Source organism: Cupressus sempervirens, chromosome 1 (genome assembly GCF_028749045.1).
Source record: "Cupressus sempervirens isolate cs-2001-9-10 chromosome 1, ASM2874904v1, whole genome shotgun sequence".
In the NCBI taxonomy this organism is placed as follows: domain Eukaryota; kingdom Viridiplantae; phylum Streptophyta; class Pinopsida; order Cupressales; family Cupressaceae; genus Cupressus; species Cupressus sempervirens.
The window spans coordinates 130,757,735-130,779,987 of NC_143118.1; positions in this window are offsets into that span (position 1 = coordinate 130,757,735).

Consider the following 22,253-nt stretch of genomic DNA (forward strand, 5'->3'; position numbering starts at 1 on the left):
ATAACTAACTTCAAATTTGCATCTCAAACCCTTGTAAATTTCTTTATGTGAATGCCCCAAATGAAACCCAGTGTATTTCCTGAAGTGAAAACACCCTTGATCCTCCTGACTATGTCTTCCAATAGCGAAGAGAATGCTAGCAAAGAGAGATTCCGTCCTCCAAGCCCGATAATCAGATATCCAGCAACATAACATTAATCTTCATCCAAGCATACAAAAAAAAGCTCTTCCATTTATTTTATAGTGTTCTCACAAGAGCTCAATCCTTCATTTTCTCAATGTGGGATAAAACATAACTCCCTTTATGTACCTTATGTCTCCAATGTGTTATAAAAATAAAGGGAACTCTTTCAATTTAAATATTTCTCACAAACTATAGTCTATGCATTAATAAAGTTAAATATTTAAATTTAACTTTATAAAATGGCTTTATCAATGCATAACAAATCTTATCAATGATAAATAAGTTTTCCAGTCGATTTTAAACAATTACCATCGACATACCACTGTGACTGAATGTCCAGCCATGTCCAAGATGACTTACTATAAATAGTAAGTATGCCCAAAGTTACCCCAGAACCCCTCAGAAAGACCTGCAACTAAAACTGTCTAGGCCAAATGGCCTCTAAGCCCCTTTAATGTCCTAGTTAGCCTATGGGACTATGGGGAAATAGGCTAATGACAACATCATGCTATGAATGCTAGAAAGGGGACATTACATGCATGACCTTTCAACCTAGTGACTGCAATCTTCACCTTTCTATTATCAGGAGTGTTTTCATACTCAAAGAACTTCTCCATATCAGAGATCCAATCCAGCACAACATTGGTATCTAGTTTTCCATCATAGGGAACAACTTCTATAATAGGCTTTGAATTTTCCCTAGACAACACTCGCAACAATCTTTTATTATCTTGATCTTCTTCAGGTTCTAGATTATGGTTTGGTGCTGCTACTTCATCATCACTCACATCTTGAAAATGTGCTCCTCTCCTCAGGGCTATCTCCACAGCATCTAATCTAGCTACAATTTGTCTCAACTAATCCAATATAGCATTATCAATATTATTTCCTCTACTATGAACCATCTTTATAAATCAGGTTCTTGCAAGATCTTAACCCTCTACAAGTTATAGGTCAAATCTACAGATCTACAACCCTAGAACCAAATCCAAATCAGGGTTCTACACCATCCAATCTCTACAAGATGAACCTTAAGCTATGATACCAAACTGATGCAAGCAAAGGGTGAATAACTAGGGCCGAAGGCTCACCCAGCTATCCAAACCACCCTGCAAGAGTTAACACAATGAAAGAAAACACAAAGAACAACAACCAGAGGGGAAGAAGAGAAAAACTTTTTTAATTATTCATCAAATAATTAGCATACATGCCCAGATGTAAGGCCTTCTAGGTTATGGCCAAATACAAATACAACTTCTAGATCCACGATTTAACTTCAAATTCACATTTCCAACCACATATGCATTCCTTTTCAATCCTCTCTCACAATTTTCCCTAACTCTAAGCCTAAACACCCTATTTATACTTGCCAAAATGGCTTACAAAACATTCTAGACCATTACATAAGAGGAAGGCCAACCCAACAATGGTCTGGACACATCTCAAGAAAAAGATGTCGAGATCAAAATAAATCTCGCAATTTAGCTTGTAGAAAATCACATCCAAATATTGGCACTCGACATTCACTAGGTAACTTGGCACATGAAGAGTCACTTAGCATACACTGGGTAACTCGGCATATACTGGATAACTTCACACACACTGGGTAACTCGGCATATACTGGATAACTTCACACACACTGGGCAACTCGACATATACTGGATAACTCAGCACACACTGAACAACTTGGCACATACTGGATAACTCGACACACACTGGACAACTCAACACATACTGGAACTTGGCACACATTGGAAGCTAGCACTTGACAATAACTAGAAATTGGCACTCAGTACTAATTAGAAACTCAATTGCAACTAGCAGAATGAACAAAAGTGTAGGATTACAAGGAAACCCAAGATGCTCCTACATCAATGCATTTCAGCATGATAGTTAGGGTTAATCAAGTAACACAAAGATATAAGTTGGATTAGGTTAGTTATATTTTTTCTAATCAGTTAGTAATCAAGATTAATACCCAAATTAGGATTAGTGAGTAATCTGCATTTTTTGAAGGTTGTTAGAAAGTCTTAAAAAAATGTAGCTTTTGATAGGTCCCTAATTAGTCCTAAAGGCCAAAAATCATGAAATCTAAGTACCTAAGGGGTATGTGTATGGGTTGGGGAAATTTTTCACCCCCTAGCACCTTTTGTTGACTTTTATGGTCAATCAAAAACCCTATTTTTGCTTTATTACAAAAATTGATTATTTCCATCATGAGTTCGATAACTTTAACTCCACCTTGAGGTTAGCCTTATGTCTAGTTGAGTTAGAAGCCTCTAGAACTTTAGGCAAGTGGGGGAGTTATTACTTTTTGGAGTGGTTGAGTTTAGGATCTTATTTAAAGGCAAATTTGAGAGGGTTTGAGTGTTCAACAAACCTCTACTTTTAGAGTGGAATTCAAAATTGAAGGAGAAGGAGAAGGAAAGGAATGCTCATCTCAAATTGTTCAATTTTCATAACCCAATTTTGAAGGGAGGAATCCCTCAGCTCATTTTGTTCATGTTTTATTTCATGCTTAAGTTATTTTTTTTGCATATGTATGTTTGTGTGTGTGTTGAGTATGTTTGGGAGGGATTGAAATAGGTTTTCATAAATGTTTTTTCTTTGTGTTTTTTTTTTTAAATTTGAAGGGATTGTATAGGTTGTATTGGCATTACTCAGCTTTGGATAGGGTAGAAGTGGCCATGTATAGGAGGAGGTCTTTAGTTAGACTCCGACAGGGTAGAGTCTCTTCTCAGGATAAGAAGAGGGAGAGAGGGTAGGGTGTTATAGGCACCTACCCATTAGCACAAACCACGTTTTGAGTTTTGGAATGTAAGAATGGAAGAACAAAAGTTCTTGAGTTTATAGCCCCAAAAAGGCACCTGTTATGGTGTTGTGTCTAAAATCTCCTATGGGAAAAATCCACCTTCTCCCTAGTCTAGTTCAATGTTGAACTTGTTGTGCAAACTAGGATGGGAGTGAATGTTTGATTTTGTCTTCATATTATGATTGGTTGTCTCCCGATTAGTTTTCATTCTCTCCATGATCATCATGATGTATTGCAGACTTCATAATGGGTTCCCTATTGTGGAGCCAAGAAGGAAATTTAGAATTATTATTGAATTCAAATATGTTGGGAGATTTCTCCTCATGATTGAAATCCTATGTAAAAAAGTTATTGTTAACTTATTGTGGAAATGGCAACAATGTCAAGTTTTCTTCTTGGTTCTTTCTTGGCAAAGCCTTTGAATCAAATGGTTCAATAGAAAAAGATAATTGAGTAATATTCTTGCATATGAGTCTTATAATTTTTATTTTTATTTTTAGTTTTTGCATTTGTTACAAAAAAATCAAATGTGATGATGTGTACCTTACTGTGGCATTATACACTTTGAAATTTCATTCAACTTATGTATTTTAATTGGATAAAATAATGGTATATAAGTAAGTAGTTTAAATTTGAATTGTGTCAAGTAAATTGAAGTTTCTTAAATGAAAATCACATCTCAACAATTCATATCTAGCTAGTACCTAAATTTCGTAATTATTCATAGGGATGAGGAAGTTCAATAATGCTATTCAAATTCTATGGAATTACATTAAATCCTTTATTATAAATATAATTAGAAAAAAAAAATCCCACTTCCCCCCCCCCCCCCCCCCCAAGTCCCCCGTCAAAAAAAAAAAAAAATCATTGAAAAAATAATAACATTTAGAAAAAAATTGGACTTAAAGAGAAAACTTACCTCCTAGAACAAAATGCTCTCTAGTTTTTGTATGAGAGAAAAAAAAAATCTTTTTTTTGATAATAGGGAATATTCCCTTTTAGATGCTCTTTGAAAATTATTTGTTTAAATTTATTAAATCATAAAAAAACAAATAAAAAAATAGAAAATGCAAAAAGAATTTTTTTAAAAAAAAATCCTAAAAATCCTAAAACAGCAACCACTTAACTTTATGTCATAACTATTTGTTCTATCCTATTCTTACCTTTCTTTGGAAGTCCTTTTGCTGCTTTGGCAGGCCCTTGGTATGTGTGGGAAGCCCTTGAAGAGTACCTATATCAGTTTGACTTGACAAAAGGAAAAATAATTAAAGTGGGAAGTCTATATTGCGCTTTGGCAAATTAAAAACATTCCCTTAAACCCCTTTCCTTGTAGCCAGTGTACTTTTTCCTTGGAAATTTCTTGAGAGACGTGGGGGGGTAGAGTTAAGGGAGATTGGGTGGGAAAAGGGGATTAAAAAGTTAGTGGGGTGGGTGTTTAGGATAGTTAAGTAGTTAGAAGTTAATGGGGTTAGGATGTTAGGTTAGTGTAGAAGGTGGTTAGATGTTAGTTTGTTTATTATTTATGTATTTAGAATTTTAGATGTTAGTAACATTTATTAATTTGTGTAGTTAATATTAGTTTAAGTTATTAATATTATGTTAGTTTTAGGACTTGGTTAAGTAGATATAATCAAAGATGGTTAGTTTTATTTTTTTGTAGCTTAATTAATATTATTTTTTAAAATAATAGTTAATTAGTAAATTTAGTAATGTAAATAATTATATTTATTTAGTGTTAGCTAAAAGTCATTTAGCACAATTTAAATTTAGCTTAAGTATGTTTTAGTTAGATAAAAAATTAAGTATTTATTAAGATTTTGTTTTGTTTAGTTACATTTTAAATTTCCTAATAGTCAAATTTTTTAGGATATAGTTTCGTCTTGATGTTTAAACTTAAGTTGGGTATAATTTAGATAATGTTAAAATATTAGTTAATTGTTTTATCTAAATTATTAATTAGTCTTAGAGTAATGATGGCATTATTATGTCTATTTAAAATCGAGTTGAGTTATTGGATGGTAGATGTTATATTAATTGAGTTCTTTTTATTTCATGCGTTTCGAATACTTAGAGTTAGTCCTATGTTTTTAATGTGACAAAATAGTTAGATTTGTAATTATTTAAATTGTTATCTGAATGATTTAAATGTATTATTCATTAATATTTTTAAAGTAAATAAAAGTGACAATGTGTTAAATCTTTTACTAAATTGAAATTGGATTGTTTAAATTAATTATTCAATTTAATAATGAAAGTTGAATTAAACTATCTATTCCTACATGTTGTGTATAAAACTGAGATGTAGTCTTAGGCATTGATAAGGGATCATTTATCTACTTCACAACATCCCCATAGTTTAACTTGTAAATCAAACATAGTAAACTTTATCAAAACCCCTCATCAGCTTAGTGGTGTTATTAATCTTTTTTTTCAAAAAATTATGTGTTTATGCTCTCATATTTTGGGCATGATACTGATATAGCATCAATGAAAATTATGGCATTCCTTTATGAACACCAAAATCATAGTGATAAAGGAGTTTGATATCATTATAGCGAATTAAATGAATCTCATGTTACACAATTCTATCAAACTTTGTGCTTCCAAGAAGACCAATTCACATTCTGATGGGGACACAACCCAAGAACAGAATGGACACAATAGAAAAGGGAAATTATCTTAATTGAGAAAATAAGCTAGTACAAATAGTACAGAGAAAATAAACCTTAGAACATGCCCTAAGGGCTTACAATAGCATAAATCTGGAGAATATTTCTCCTTTTAGCACCTCCTCTCAAACTCCACTCCGAACTACCTTTTACAATGCCAAAAATCTCCTTAAATAGACCTCAGAGGTTTGAGGATTAGGAGTACATTCTAGAAAGTGCTAGTAGGCATCCACCGATGAAATAGAAGGTTCTGAAAGCTGCGTTAGAAGTCGGTGCAAATCTAGAAGAATCCAAAAATGGTAACCAAACTTTCGGGAGGCATAACTTTTGAACCGTAGCTCCGATTGACGAACCATTTACATTTTCAAAAAGCTCTCGAAGCGCTCTATAGCCCTATGGACCAGCTTTTCTCATCCCCCATTTTTTGACCCTTTTCGAGGTCATTTAATGCCCCAAACCTGACTTTGAAGCATTCTTAGGAGGTCTCCAAAACTCAAAAAACTGCAATAACTCTCAAAATGTGGGGCCTATTGACCTGATTCTTTTCTTGGAATGCTCTAAATCATGATTACATTCATCTGGCCAATTCACACCTTCTAGTTTACTAAAATGATGGCCCAAATACATGCTCCTATTTTTTTGGGATTTTCACACGCACTGATAGTTGAACTATGAGAGTTGAAACCTTTATTTGAGCCAAATGGGTATCCAAAAATGTAAAGACATGAAATAGAAACTAAGTCTAAGTACATTTTTTTGGGTGACACAGGATTGCCCTTGTACCTCTGGATGCTCCTGCATCAGACACCTAGGGTAGATTGAAAAGTGACCCTGTCACTTTATGGATGGTAGAGGAAATCCCAAATGGGAAACCTCAGCTGCTGAAATCCAAGTTGATTCCTCGATTGGTCGTCCTTTCCATTTGACCAAATACTCTTCATACTGTCTATTTCTGGTACTCCTACCCACACGATGATCTAGAATGTCTTCTATCTCCTCCTTCTTAGAAGCAGGAATTGGACATGGCTCTAACACCATCTCCTCATCTGCACCATCATCATGATACTCTGTTAAATCTGCAATGTTGAAAATGGGAGAAATTTGAATACCATCTGGTAGCTCCACTTCATATGCATTTCCTGAGTCATGTTTCTTCAAAATTTTGCAGGGGCCAAATTTCTTCATTTTCAGCTTGTTGTAAGTACTGGCTAGAAATCTTTCTTTTCGTAAGTGTACCATGACTAAATCTCCTACTTCGAATTCCTTATGTCTTCTCCTTTGATCAGCCCTAGCTTTATACTCTTGATTCATCTTGGTTATGTGTGCCTGAACCTCCTCATGTAGACGCTTGATATGTTTAGCAAATTCCTCAGCTTCAGCACTTGTCCTCTCCCCTTGTTCTATCTTCCTCAGCTCTGGTGCACTCCTTGGGCTATTCTCATATACAATTTGGAATGGTGATTTTCCAGTACTCCTATTTACAGAGTTATTATAAGAAAACTCTGCCTGTGGTAGAATCAAATCCCATCCCTTGGGCTTATCCCCAACTAGACATCCCAGCAAATTGCCCAAACTTCTATTTACCACTTCTGTTTGACCATCAGTCTGTGGGTAATGCGTGGAACTGAATTTTAGGTCTATTCTCAACTTCTTCCACAATGTCCTCTAGAAATACCCCACAAATTTAGTATCTCTTTCAGAAACTATACTCCTTGGAAGACCATGTAGTCTTACCACCTCTTTGAAAAACAAGTCTGCAATATGGACAATATCATGAGTTTTGTGGCATGGAATGAAATGTGCCATTTTGGAGAACCTATCAACCACCACGAATATTGAGTCATTACCCCTTTGTGTCCTTGGCAATCCAAGAACAAAATCCATACTTATGTCCTCCCATGGCCTTGATGGAACAGGAAATGGCTGATATAGGCCAGTATTTTGACCAAACCCCTTGGCAACTTGACAAACCTGGCAACTCTGTACAAACTTCTTCACATCCTGTGTAATTTGAGGCCAAAAATAATGTTCTCTAAGAATGGCAATGGGCTTATCCCGACCAAAATGTCCTGCCATCCCTCCACTATGTTTCTCCTTAATTAGATTTTCCCTCATGGAACTCTTTGGAATGCACAATTAACTACCTTTGAACAACATGCCATCTTGAATCAAATAGTCTAACCACTTGGTTCTATCTACAACAAAAGGTTCTTTACAAGCTTTCCATGCTTCAACAAAATCAGGATCCTCGGGGTACAAATTCTTGAGTTCATCAAACCCAACTACTTCAACCTGCATTGTTGTAAGCAACAACTGTTTCCTACTTAGTGCATCTGCAACCCTATTAGATTTTCCACTTCTATGCTTCAACACAAATGTATAACTCTACAAGAATTCTACCCACTTCATATGCCTTTGATTCATTTTACCTTGGCTATTTAGGTACTGTAATGCCTGATGATCAGTATACAAAGCAAATTCCTTTGGCAATAAATAGTGCCTCCATTTCTTTAAGGCCTGAACTATTGCATAGAACTCTTGATCATAAACAGAATACTTCTTCTTTGCATCATTCAATTTTTCACTAAAATATGCAATAGGCTTACCTTCTTGGCTTAATACATCCCCAATAGCGCTACCACTAGCATCACAATCCACCTGGAATACTTTTCTAAAATCTGGAACTGCCAACATAGGCTGTTCAGTCACCTTCTTCTTCAGCAATTCAAAACTTCTCACAGCTGTTGCAGTCCATTTGAACTCTTTTCTATCCCCTCTTATTGTATCAGTTAGGGGTGCACATATGCCACTGAAATTCTTAATAAACTTCCTGTAAAAACTGACCAGACCATGAAATGATCTTACCTCAGTAGCAGACCTTGGAGTAGGCCATTCCAAGATGGCTTTTACCTTCTCTGGATCCATTTTGAGACCTTCGAGTGATATAAAAAATCCCAAATAGACTAACTCCCTTTTTGCAAAGACACACTTCTTTAGATTAATTAACAATTTCTCTTCCCTTAGCCTTTCAACAACACTACGAATATGCAGTAAATGTTCTTCCAAAGTCTTTCTGAAAATTAAAATATCATCCAAATAGACAATAACAAATTTTCCCAAGAACTTCTTAAGTACCTCATTCATGAGCCGCATGAAGGTGCTTGGGGCGTTCGTCAATCCAAAGGGCATGACTAACCACTCATAAAGACCATCCTTGGTCTTGAAGGCTGTTTTCCACTCATCTCCTTCTCGAATCCATATTTGATGATAGCCACTCTTCAGATCTATCTTTGTGAAGTACTGAGCTCCACTCAAGTAGTCCATAAGATCATACATCCTTGGTAAAGGAAACTGGTACTTGATGGTTATCTTATTTATAGCTCGAGAATCTATACACATCCTCCACTCTCCATCCTTCTTTGGTGCAAGTACTACAGGTACTACACATGGACTCAGGTTCTCTCGAATCAAGCCCTTCCTCAACAACTCCTGAACCTATCTATTTAGGTCCTCTGTTTCAGTAGGAGTCATCCTATGAGCAGCATTGTTAGGAAAACTAGCTCCTAGAATCAGATCTATCTGATGACTGATTTGCCTTACTGGTGGCAATCCATCTAGAACATTATCAGAGATAATATCTCCAAATTCCCCTAGTAAATCTAAAACTTCAAATGGTATTTCACTACTACCTTCTTTATCTTTCCTAGGAATCAAAGCATAGCACATATGTTGATGTTTCATGCCATCTAAAAACTTCCTTCCATCAACAAGACAAATCCTAGCACTGCTACATACCTTTTCACCTTCCTTTTTCATGGGCTTCAATTTGTGGCGAACTCCATCCTTTGTCAAAGAGTATGTGTTTGCATGTCCATTATGTATTGCATGTCTATCAAACTGCCATGGTCTACCCAATAATAGATGGCAAACATCCATCAAAATAACATCACAGAGAACTTCATCATTGTAACTCCCAATTTTGAATTTTACTAAACATTGTTCACTTACCAGGACCTTATGATCATTTTTTACCCAAGAAATTTGATAGGGTTGGGGATGTTTCTCCCTCTTGAGCTTTAGCTTAGAGACCATCTCTTTTGATACCAGGTTATCAGTGCTACCACCATTAATGATCACATCACAACATTTATCCTCCCACTTGCATTTGGTATGAAACAAACTCCTTTGTTGTCCTAGTTCATTCTCACCACTTAGTAGGACTCTTTCATTTACCAAGGTCTCTCCTCTTTCTGCATCCTCTGAATGTGATGATTGTGCATCCTCATCCACATGAGCAACCCTAGCTTGGCCCTCAGCTCTCCTATCTGTCCTTCCTTGTCATTGAGGGCATTCAAAGGCACGATGACCTTCTTCATTGCAATGGAAACAGGTACCATGGAAGCTTCCTCTTCCCTGTCCACATCCTCTACCTCTTCCTCTTTGATTTCCAAAGTCTTGATCATGGGAGCGGTTGAAACCCTCATTCCTCTGGTTTCTACTAGTACCCACATCTTCATTTTTCTTTTGGGTTTCATTGTAGCCTCCAGATGATCTACCACTTCCCCTTCCTCCTTGAACACACCCTCTTTGTATTCCTTCAAACCTTTTATTCAACTTCTCTTCAACTCATAGGGAAAACTGGTATGCCTCTTCAATGCTGGTCATTCTTACTAGACTTAATTCCTCCTGGATGCTAGGTCACAACCCACTGATATAACGAGCAACCTTCTCCTTATTTGCTTCTACATGCCCCACTCTAATCAAGAGTCGGTAAAACTCCTTTGTATATTCTTGGACTGATCTTCCTGCTTGCTTTAACCCATGCATCTTCTTAAACATATCAAGCTCGTAGTCCACAAGAATGAACTGCTTCTTCAATTTGTCCACCATGCGATCCCATCTTGCGATCTTCTCCTTTCCTCTTCTAAGTCTTTCCAGTTGAACCTCTTGCCACTAGATTTTGGCATGGCCTTTCAATTTGGCCTTTGCAAACTTAACCCTATCTGGGTCCCTTATATCCTCATACTCAAAGTATTCTTCCAGTTCATTGATCCAATCGATCAACTCATCTGGTTTCAGATTTCCTAAAAATATACCCACTTCAATTGTAGGTCTTTTCCCAAACTTAGTAATGGCCCTAAAAAGCCTTTCCTCTACAGGATTCAGAACTTCCCTGTCAACTTCCTCTTCTGGTCCCATTACTTCCTCTTCATTGTCATCCTCACTGTTGTCACCTACGAAAACATTTGCTCCTCTACGAAGCTCCTCTTGCAATTCTTGTACCTGCCTCTGGAGGGCTCTAACCTCCTTAGGATCAATAGATCTAGCCCTTCCACCACGCTCTCTTCATGGAGGCATCTTCTAACTCGAACCTACAATCACACAGTCCTAGTGCAAACTGCCTCACAGTCGGCGCTCTGTCTACACACTTAGGAAAACTCGCTCTGATACCACTTGATGGGGACACAACCCAAGAACAAAATGGACACAACAGAAAAGGGAAATTATATTAACTGAGAAAATAAGCTAGTAAAAATAGTACAGAGAAAATAAACTTCACAACATTCCCTAAGGGCTTACAATAGCATAAATCTGGAGAATATTGCTCCTTTTAGCACCTCCTCTCAAACTCCACTCCGAACTACCTTTTACAATGCCAAAAATCTCCTTAAATAGACCTCAGAGGGTCGAGGACTAGGAGTACATTCTAGAAAGTGCTAGTAGGCATCCACCGATGAAATAGAAGGTTCTGGAAGCTACGTTAGAAGTCGGTGCAAATTTAGAAGAATCCAAAAATGGTAACCGAACTTCCGGGAGGCATAACTTTTGAACCATAGCTTGGATTGACGAACTGTTTACATTTTTGGAAAGCTCTCGAAGCGCTCTATAGCCCTATGGACAAGCTTAGCTCATCCCCCATTTTTTTGACCCTTTTCAAGGTCATTTAATGCCCCAAACCTGACTTTGAAGCATTCTTAAGAGGTCTCCAAAACTCAAAAAATTGTAATAACTCTCAAACCGTGGGGCCTATTGACCTGATTCTTTTTCTAGAATGCTCTAAATCATGATTACATTCATTTGGCCAATTCACACCTTCTAGTTTACCGAAATGATGGCCCAAATACATGCTCCTATTTTTTTGAGATTTTCAAATGCACTGATAGTTGAACTATGAGAGTTGGAACCTTTATTTGAGCCAAATGGGTATCCAAAAATGTAAAGACATGAAACATAAACTAAGTCTAAGTACATTTTTTTGGGTGACACAGGATTGCTCTTGTACCTCTGGATTCTCCTGCATCACATTCTTATGAAATCAAATTATTTTCTACAACCATTGACTCAAAGTAATGCCAACCATAAATACCAATTGAAATCCATTAAAATTTTTCACTTTCCAAACCTTGCAAGGTTAATCCCAATTGGGTCTTTACAGGCCAAATTCTTAATATTAAGAAATCTTAAACAAGTTAGATTATTATAGGTTCAAATCTACATTTAAGGTTACCAACTCAATAATTTTTAAAAATCATATTTTTTTCCATGTAAAATCTACTCCAAGATAGGCCCAATCATCTCATACAATACATACTTTTCTAACTATGGATTCTTCAAACTAGTTTTCTCTTATGGCTAATACCATGAAAATAAATCATTTTGATTAAATTTTGGATGCATTCATATTATATGTATTCCAAATCAAGCTTGAATATTTCCACATAAAACAAATTTGGACTATACAATATATAACATTCTTGCATGCAATCAAAACTTGATATTATGTTTCAATAAATTTGATTGGATTCAAATAAATGACCAATTTGTACCATTCAAAATTAATGGACTTACTCTTCAATCTAAAATATCCAAATTCATTCATCAAACCATCACATAATAACAAACATTCACAATCAATTCATTTCATAGTTGGTAGAAATATTAAAATCAAAACTTTCATCCAATGCATATTACAACTTATCAAAACCAACCAAATCTTTACCATGATCAACTTGGTAAGATCTAGTGTGTCTGTACCTACAGGATGACAACTGGGTATTTACTTCTTCAACTATATTTTTTTCACTCTCAACTATGACCTGCTCTAATACCACTGTTAGGCTCAAAAATATGATGTAATAGAAAATAATGTAAACAAAATGGAAACTTTATTGTGTCTTGTTTAATGAGATTCATTACATAAATAAGGTAGTCATATAGCAGTTCAACTGCTATTTAACAACTACTAAAACTAAAATTATTTACCTAATTCTATAACCCTAATGATTAATACGTTAACAATTAGGAAGTTGACAAGCCTAGATTAAACTAAGACATATTTTATCTCACCCATTCTAGATTTTGTAGAAATGCATGTCATTGTTCATTGTCAAATCATTTTTCAATAATTTTCAAAGTATAGAGATGAATGCATATAAAGGAGTGCCTTTATGAAAGACCTTTTAATAAAGATGGAATAAATGCATCATACAAATCTATCTTTAACAAAGTAGGGAGTCATGGTCAAATAAAAGAATTTGAATCCTAGACTACTCTATGATCTGAAACTATCAGCAAACAATATGTGTGACTACTATAAAGCTAATGAATTTCATGTGGAGTGAGTACTACCTAATTTATTCCCTTGATAAAATAAAGGAGGAAAATGGTGAGAATGGTGAGAAAGATGAAGATTATCTTGAAATATTATATTTATGAAATATTGTTATTATTTATGACATTATCTTTAGACATAACTCTCAAATGGATTAGCCTTCATATATAACTTTAAAATGCATTACCTCTTTTTACAATGAAAAATTGGTATTCATCCTTACATTAAAATAACTTAACTAGGAAAAAAGAGAAAAATATTGTGTGTGTGTGTGTGTGTGTACCAATTGACTTCATGACTAATTAAAAACTATTTTCCATAATAATAATGGCATTTTAAGTCTAGTAGATTATAATTGTTTCCCACTGAACATTAAAAGAAGCATTGTTAATGCATGTGGTGCGACCTTGTTCTAGGTGTTATGTTTTTCTTAGAGTCTTTCCATAGCATTCAAAATAGGGCATACAATATAGAGAAATATACTAACAAAGTAAATTTATTTTTTCAAGGAACAATGTTTTATTTTGTTGAAACATCCCCTACCACTTTCCATTGTTTTGACATGTTTCCTAGAAGCATTATGTTAATTATAATTATAGTTTGCAATATACTTAAATAACTATGTTTCATTTTCTATGCTCTTTGCATAATAACATGGAAACATTTTTTATAATTCTACATTGAGGTGTGATGATTATTAAACCACCATGTCATCTATAAGAAGTTAAACCGCACTGTGATAGAGGGTTGATCATTTGGTTATATCAATTAAGTTAAAATTTCAAATGTTTCCATCAAATTTACTAAACTATATTCTTCAACAAATACATATTGGTGGTAATTTTTATTTGAGATATATTGTCAATAACTCCTTTGAAAATTAGGAAAATGCCATAGATAGGGGAAAGATTGCTAGAATCTCAACCTTTTGTCATTAATGTTACTTCAAACTAATAATAGAGAAAGGCTATAAATAGGATTGAAATATTTTAATAATGAAATATTATTATTTCAAAAAAACATAGCATTACCAATTTCATATCCCTCTTCCAACCCATGTCTAATATATCACCTTATTCTAAATTCACCAATACTACTTCATCACATTCATTTGAAACTAACCAACTCCATCACATAAGAAAAAGCTGCATTAAATTGCAATCTTTCACCTCGAGTTACTAATAATTAACTTCTAACCAATCCCCCATGTTATCATTATCCTCACGTTGTCTATATCCTTCTAGAAATTTCAATTTACTTTCACGTCTTTTATTTGAACTTTAACGTTTCATTTGAAAAAAATTCAACTACATTCATGTCATATGGTTTAAACAATTATCAAGACCCAAAAGAATTATCACAATCTTGTCATTTCATCTCTACCCTCATGATGAAAAGTTAACAAATCTGATCCATGATGGAGAAATTTCTTTGGAATCTTGCTCCAATTTCATCCCATGTAGGAAAAAAGAATGCTTTCATCTTTTTGTTTGGAAATATCATCGTTTTCTAAACAGGTTATTCTTTGTCTTGTATTTCAATTCTGAAGTACATTATTATTATCATATTAGACTAGTTGACTTTATTATATATAAAAGCCATTGTATTCAATAAAATTTTGAACCATTTAACTTGGTAACAACCCATATTTGGATCTCCATTCATTGTCACCCTTTTTTGTTGAATGTGTGGTGGTGGATCAGTTAGTGGGGATTTTATATTGATTTTACTAGTATGCCCCTAACTATCCTATTAACTCCAATAGGGTAGAAGGTTAGTAGGGCTCAAAACTTATCAAGTCTAAGAAACAATTTAATTTTAATAGAGATAGAAGACATGGAACAATTCCAATATACCACCGAAGTTTGTAAATGTACAAGTACTCAATGACACAGTTCAATTTTATTCATATTTTACTTTAATGAATCTTTGTCAAGCATGTTTCTTACTATTAATAAATTCATTTTTGTATATGATTGGATTGAATGCTCGTTGAATCCTATTTGGAAGCATGTGATGATGAATTATCTTTGGCATAGACTAGATATGAGGTTCTGTTATGGGTTGTATAAAGAGATCTAATTGATTTTCTTGAAACTTTATTTAAACCCTAAGTTACAGAGGTCGCAAAAAGGGTTTGGATATCTCGACAAAATAAACCCATGAAAAAAATTAATTCTTGATTTTTTTTTATAGGCTCACTAAGCTTTTAATTTCATTTGATCTCATACTGAAAAATTGTGGCATATGAAAGTTATTTGATGCCCTAGAGAGTAGAACATAATAAATTGGTTTGTTTTGATAGTATATTGATAGTAAATTTTAGTCTCTGAACAAGGGTCATTATGGAAAAGTTAATTTTTAGATCATGATGCAATTTGGATATGTTGTTACAAACCAAGTTCATTGGGTTCTCACTAGAACGATTTGTATGGTTATGTGTAGAATAAAAGTTGTAGGTGTTTCAATGATGATCAAGAAAACTTTCATGATAATGATAGTAACACTAATTAAGGTTAATTTTTTTATTTGAATGGCTCTTTAGATATTTGTAAATGGAGCTTTCAATGATCTAAACCTTATTCATATAGTTTTTTAATGGTCTTCATAATGTTTGATCAATAATTTATCCTTCATTCTTTTGTTATTACTGAGATTAAGTTTTAGAGGGAAGTTGTTTGACAAGCTCTTGAATGTGGTCAAGAAAAGGAGTTAATGTTGGCAATAGATCATATGGTTTCTAGATGTGGATCAATTAATCTGGTTAGTCATCTTATTATTATGATTAGATTTTCTAGAATGGTTGATTGAACTATGATCAATACTATACTGGTATGGATAGTGAGTTTCTATATGTAAGAAACATGGTGCACTAAGATGGGATTTGCATTGAAAAAATAGAAAAAATATATATTTGAAATCAATAATAATAGATAAGTTTTACAAGTACATACAACATGTCTTAGCACAAATGGGAAGTCATCATATAACAATTCCTCTAGAAAAATTGTTGGGAATCAAGTATGGAATAATTATTTCTCGCATGTTAGTGAATGGGCATAGTTTAAGAGTTTCTTAATATTCAAGAAGATGATCCTTTGTGAAGTAGAAAATGGAGGAAACAATGAAGGAAGAGATCCATAAAGAATACTTTTGTCATGTATTTTGGTAGATTATGAATAAAGAAGTTGCAGGGTATTAGTAAATTGTTTATCTTTTTTTCTTTTGAGCAATCATATTCTTCAAATGTTTACTACATGCAAATGCATTTTCTAATCACTGATATAATTTTTGAATCAAGACACAATGATTTTACTTTGTTTTGAACCTTTTATTGTTAACTGTTATGAGATACTATGGACAATCTAATTGTTTTATAGAAATTGTTGAAAAACCCTTAGTAATAGGGCATTATGCAAGGGTTCATTAGTAACTTCAAGTATGTAACAAACCAAAAATTCTGAAAATTATGGAATTTTGAAGGAGATTCATAACCCTATCAATTTTTTTTGGTCTCACATTGATTGAATGTGGTAGGTAGTAGAAAATATAGGCCCTAGTGGGAAAAACCAATGACGATTTTGTGACTTAACTGTAAACTATGTTTTTTTTGGAAAGTACCCATATAGATTGGAAGTTGTATCCAATGAAAAAATAAATAAGATAATGAAAAGGGATCTTGGGAAGGGACACTTTGAATGGATTCACAAAGGTACAAGCTTTCATCTGGTATGTTAAGAAAATGAATTGTCTAAACTATCAATGAATTAATAGGAAAAATAAATCAAGACAGAGTTCATGGACTTGATTTGAAAAAGAGACATTATGAAAGGGTAGATAAACTATTAGTTGAAGGAAGGTCAAATTAATTTTGGGAAGTTTAATATAATGAAGGATTAATGACTTCCATAAAAGAGACAACCCCAAGTTTGTGACTAAGTAATGAAAGATAGGATAAAAAGGAGCCAAATAAATTTATGTAAAGGATAAGGAAGAATATTTTTCTCAAATGTTGAATTGAGAAAATGAATCTAGGCATGGAAATTAGGAATATGTGAAAGTTTTAACTCTTGTGAAACCATGAAGATGATGAAATTTTTTATTTGTTTCTAAAAAAGTGTGTGCATGACAATAATCATATCATAGTTGTGGAATAAATGAAGCAAAGTCAAGACTAGTGAAGAAATGAATGGCAAGATTGGTAATGATAATCACTTGTATTACATAATGTGTGCAAATGTAGGGTAAGGAGATTTGATAGTGATGGTAAGTAGTGCATGGACTTATTGAAGGTAAAATGGGCTATTATAGAGGTATGTCTATGTTGAATGATAGGTCTATAATGTTTCCCAATATTTCTCATAGAATTAGAAAGAAGATCACCACTCAAGCTCCCAGGAGTATTCAAACCAAGATTGTTTCTCCTCCAGAGAGAAAGTACTATACCTGAAATGGAGGGTCTATTTTGACATCCCTCAGCATATTTTAACAAATGTGGATTACTAAAAGTGAGTATTATGAATTAGACCCATCTATTTTTCAATGAAAATATTTTTCTAAATGCAATGCATATGTTTCTCTATTTGTTTGCAAAGAGTATTGTAAATGATACTTTCTTGAGATGTTGGTAACATTGGTAAAGATATTCAATTTATTTTTAATATAATGTTTTAGAAGTATATCTATGTAAGTAGAAATTCTTAAAAGCATATTTTGTGGCACTTGTGTCACATTTATTTGTGTTTGTATGGCTATAAGTGACCATAAATATATTTACCATTTTTTTATTTGAAGCATGTATTGTTATGATGCAAGAAGTACCTTTTAAAAATTCAAAAACCTAAAAAAACTCTGCTATAGTAACACCAATGGTCATTTTTTTCCAATAAAGAGATAAAAAATAGAGGAGTTGGATCTTCTTAGGAGGTTTTGGATATTGTTATTTAATGTTTGACTATATTAATGTCACAATTTACTACAAGAACTAGATAGCTACTCCCCTTTTTAGAAATGGATGGTAGAGTACATATGTCACTCCTCATGTTAAATTCCTTCTAGATCTAGGAATGATTCATGAACACTTTGGTCTTAGAATGCACCCACCTAGGCCTTATCCTCTATATGCATTGCCTCCTAAGTTATTAGAGCAAAGGTTTATAATTTAGCATTGTGAGATGCAAAGACTTAAAACCAAAAAATTAGATCCCAAATATGATAAATTATGTATCTTTAAATTATAATTAATGGAAAAGGTCTATTCATAAAAAAAAATCTTGTTATGATTCTAATAGTCTTTGTTGTGTTAATTAGTATGTGGGCCACATGTTGTTACTTATTTTCCTATAGTTAGACAATGGTATATAGTCTAAGGTTCCCAAATGTCACATGTGTGAGGCAATTTTTACTAACCTTGACATATGTTCAAACTGGCATCTTCTAATAACATCTAACTTGGATACTACTACAACATGGTTTTGAGTAACAAAAATGGTAGGACTCTCCTTTCTAGATGCATTCAAAGTTTGATGAAACAATTTTTTAGATTAAATAAGCACAAGTGTGTATTGTGGAAGTTACCTGGAGAAAAAATAGAAAGTAATAGATGCATTTTTTGGTGTCTTTCATGGCATAGTTGTTGGATTTCTAGAAATGCCTTAGCAATATGTTAAAATATTTTTATGCATCAATTTTAATTGCTAAGTTGTGAATGTTATTGTTAGGAGATGTTAAAAAAGGAATGACGAGTCAACTCATTTAGTTACAAGTATTTTTGGTGGGAAGTAGAGAGGTGTGTTATTTTGTTGAACATCAATATGTTAACCTTAGTCTATGTGATAGGTAGTTGTCTATGCTCCTGGTCATTTTTGGTGTAACATTTTGATAATCTTGCAAGTCATCGATAGAGGAATTTCATAGAGTTTGTTCTCTTTGTCCATTTGTAAACTACGTCAAACAATGGTGTTTGGAAAAATTATTTTAAGTAAAATTTGGCTCAAATCAATATCATAAAGGCTTTAGTAAGGAGAAGACATGGAAATGGATGAGGAGAATAAAGGGGTGGATGTTGAGACTTGAGAGGAGATGGTTGGGAACCCCAAAAAGAAGTAAAGGAATAAAGAGGAGGACATGACACTAGAGAGGCAAAATGATATGGGGCCAGAGATCTCTATGCTCCCTCCCCTTTCCATTCCCCCATAGGAGCAAGAAAAGGAGAAAATGGAGGAGGGAAACATAAGTAGTGAGGTTGTAATAAAAGATAGGTGTATGGCTTGGAAATACTTCAACACTAGAACCTCTAAAATGAGGATTGTCAGAGAAGTTATGAACTCCCAAATCCTTGAAGAAAAAGAAGGCAAGATCTAATTGGAAGAACTCATAGAACTAGCGCTCATGGCCATCACTGAGAATGCAAGGGAAGTGGGTATGAATTTGTTCAACAATGCAAAAAATAGCTTGACCAATAAATTTTGATCTATAAAATGGCTTTTTCATGAACTAGAGGAGGTAAAAGAAAGAATGAGACTGATGGAAAGCTAGGAGAAGAAGAATGAGCAAGGGATCCTGACAGACCATGGTGATCAAATCAAGATGGTTGAAGAAAGGATGAGATATACAAAGAAGTTCAACCACAACATGGCTAACTAGATGCTCACTATTCTAAATTCTCTCAGTGAAAATATTGTCAATCTTAGTAGAAAGCTAAAAGCTATGGTTTTTGTTGTATGGAAGGATGGGAAGGACAATGATGAAGACAGGATGGAAGAGGACACCATAATAGACATAACCCAAAGCCACATGGATCAAAGCTATGAGAAGAACTAGGAGCTCTTGGTGGTGGAGATTTAGAGAGCCCACGAAGTAGTAGAGACCATCTAAGACCTCAAAAGGAAGGTGAAGGAATAAGTGAAGAATTTTCAAGTACTGTCTTTGGCTTCTATTGTCTCTATAGGTTTCTTTCTTTTTGGCTTTTTGTTTGTCTTTTGTTCTAGCCTTTCCATTGGCTATCATTTTGTTGCTAGGCATTTTTTGTTAACATGCAACCCTTTTTTATGTAAGAAATTTTGGGTTCTAGGATCCCTATAAAACCTATTTTTCTTAATCAAAAACACCATAATAGCTTTAGAGGATATAATTTCTTTGACAAAAAAGAATAAAGTTATTTAAAAGGATGTGAGTAGTTTATCAGAGTAAATTAAAAGGTCTACATTATTCTTTAGTGAATGGAAAAAGGTGGTGATGCAGTGTGAAATGGTCAGCCAATTCAATATGATCTTCAAATTTATTTTTTAGTGTAGTGGGTATTTTCAAAATAAAACAAAACAAAAAAAGACAGTTCAAAAAAATAGTAAATATTTAGTGAAAATTGTGGAATGAGCACAAAATAGGAGTGTATTATTTTAATGGATATTTTTGGAAAAGATGAGGTGGAGTTCAAACCAAAAAATTTCTCTCTATCTCACACATTTTGGCCTATTTTGAAATATGATGGTAAAGGAAATGAGAGGGCACTTTTATGTACTTAACTTTTGGATAACCCAAAGTGATGGAATGTATGAGGAGTTTTTTGCAGCTCATGGAAATAACAAAAGATTGAACTAGTTATTATCTATTAAGTTTTTATTTACTAATTAAAAAGGGTTGAAGCCCTTAGCAAGTTGTAGCTTTGTGTTTTTTATGTTAGAGCCTAAAACTTCTTTAGAAGGTAGAAGCCTTAATCTACTCAGTTATAGCCCATTTTTACTTAAAATTGATTATACTGCATTTTTTACCCAAAATGGTCTCCATGAAACAAATCTATGTGTCCTTATCTTCTCCTTATTCTCTGATTCGTTATACAGTTTTTCATTATTTTAAATACTAACTCACCCCCTCCCCCTCTTGGTATTTGTGTATTTTTAAAAAACTATAGTCAATGGAAATGATTTTTCACTTATGGCTAGAGAACTGGAGAGATTATGTGTTGAGTTGGCTAATTTTGATAAGGGAGGGAGTGTTGCAACCTATGGTGATAGTTTCAAAAATCCCAAAGTTCATGAAGCTCATGGGTCTCACATGTATCGAGATGGCTATGTGATTCCTAAGATGGATGGTGCACCTACAAGTGTTATTGCCGATGGACCTTGGTCTACTTCGAGTAAGGGGGATATGATATAACTCATAGAGGTGGCTCATAAATGCTAGTTCATCATATGACTGATGCTCCATATGGTTCTCGCCATACTCCCCTTCATCAATGTTGGAAGATTTGGAAGATTGGGAAGATTGTTGGAAGCATGAATGCTAATGATATTCCTATGGGGGAGTACTACTATGATGATATGTTACATTCATGACTAAGTTTTTTATTGATGTCAACATAGGTGGTATCTAACAAAAGAACAACAAAAAGATCAAGTTGGTACAAATGGCTAGTTGAGTATTATAACTATCTAAAGTTATGGGAGATACTTTTGAGTATCTAGTATATGTAGTTAACATTGAAAGAAGAAAGGATAAGTCTAAAAGAAGTTATGTAATTTTTGGTGATGTATATTATGAGATAGAGTTTACAAAGGCATGTTCTAGTAAACTTGTTATATCTCTTGGCAGATTTGATATCTTGAGGATCTAGGTTGAGGGCATAGAGAAGACATGTTGAGGATGACATGGCTAAGCTTGCTCATCATAATATTTTATGTACAAAAATTTATTCAAGATGCAAGGCAAAAGATTAATGTTATTGCTAAGCGTAACGTGTTCTTAATGAGGACCTATAATAATTAATTGAGAAGGACTAACAACTGACTTAGGGAATTGTTTTTTGGACTCAATATAAAGGAAGGAAATTTTCCTTTATAATAGTGTGTGTGAATATGATTTGATAATTGATGATAATTAGTAGAGAGTATGAAATGAAAAGTTGAGTAGAGCAATGTAGAAGTGAAGGAAACATCATTATCGAGCTTTTGCTGAGTGATCTAAGGTTTTGGTATTTG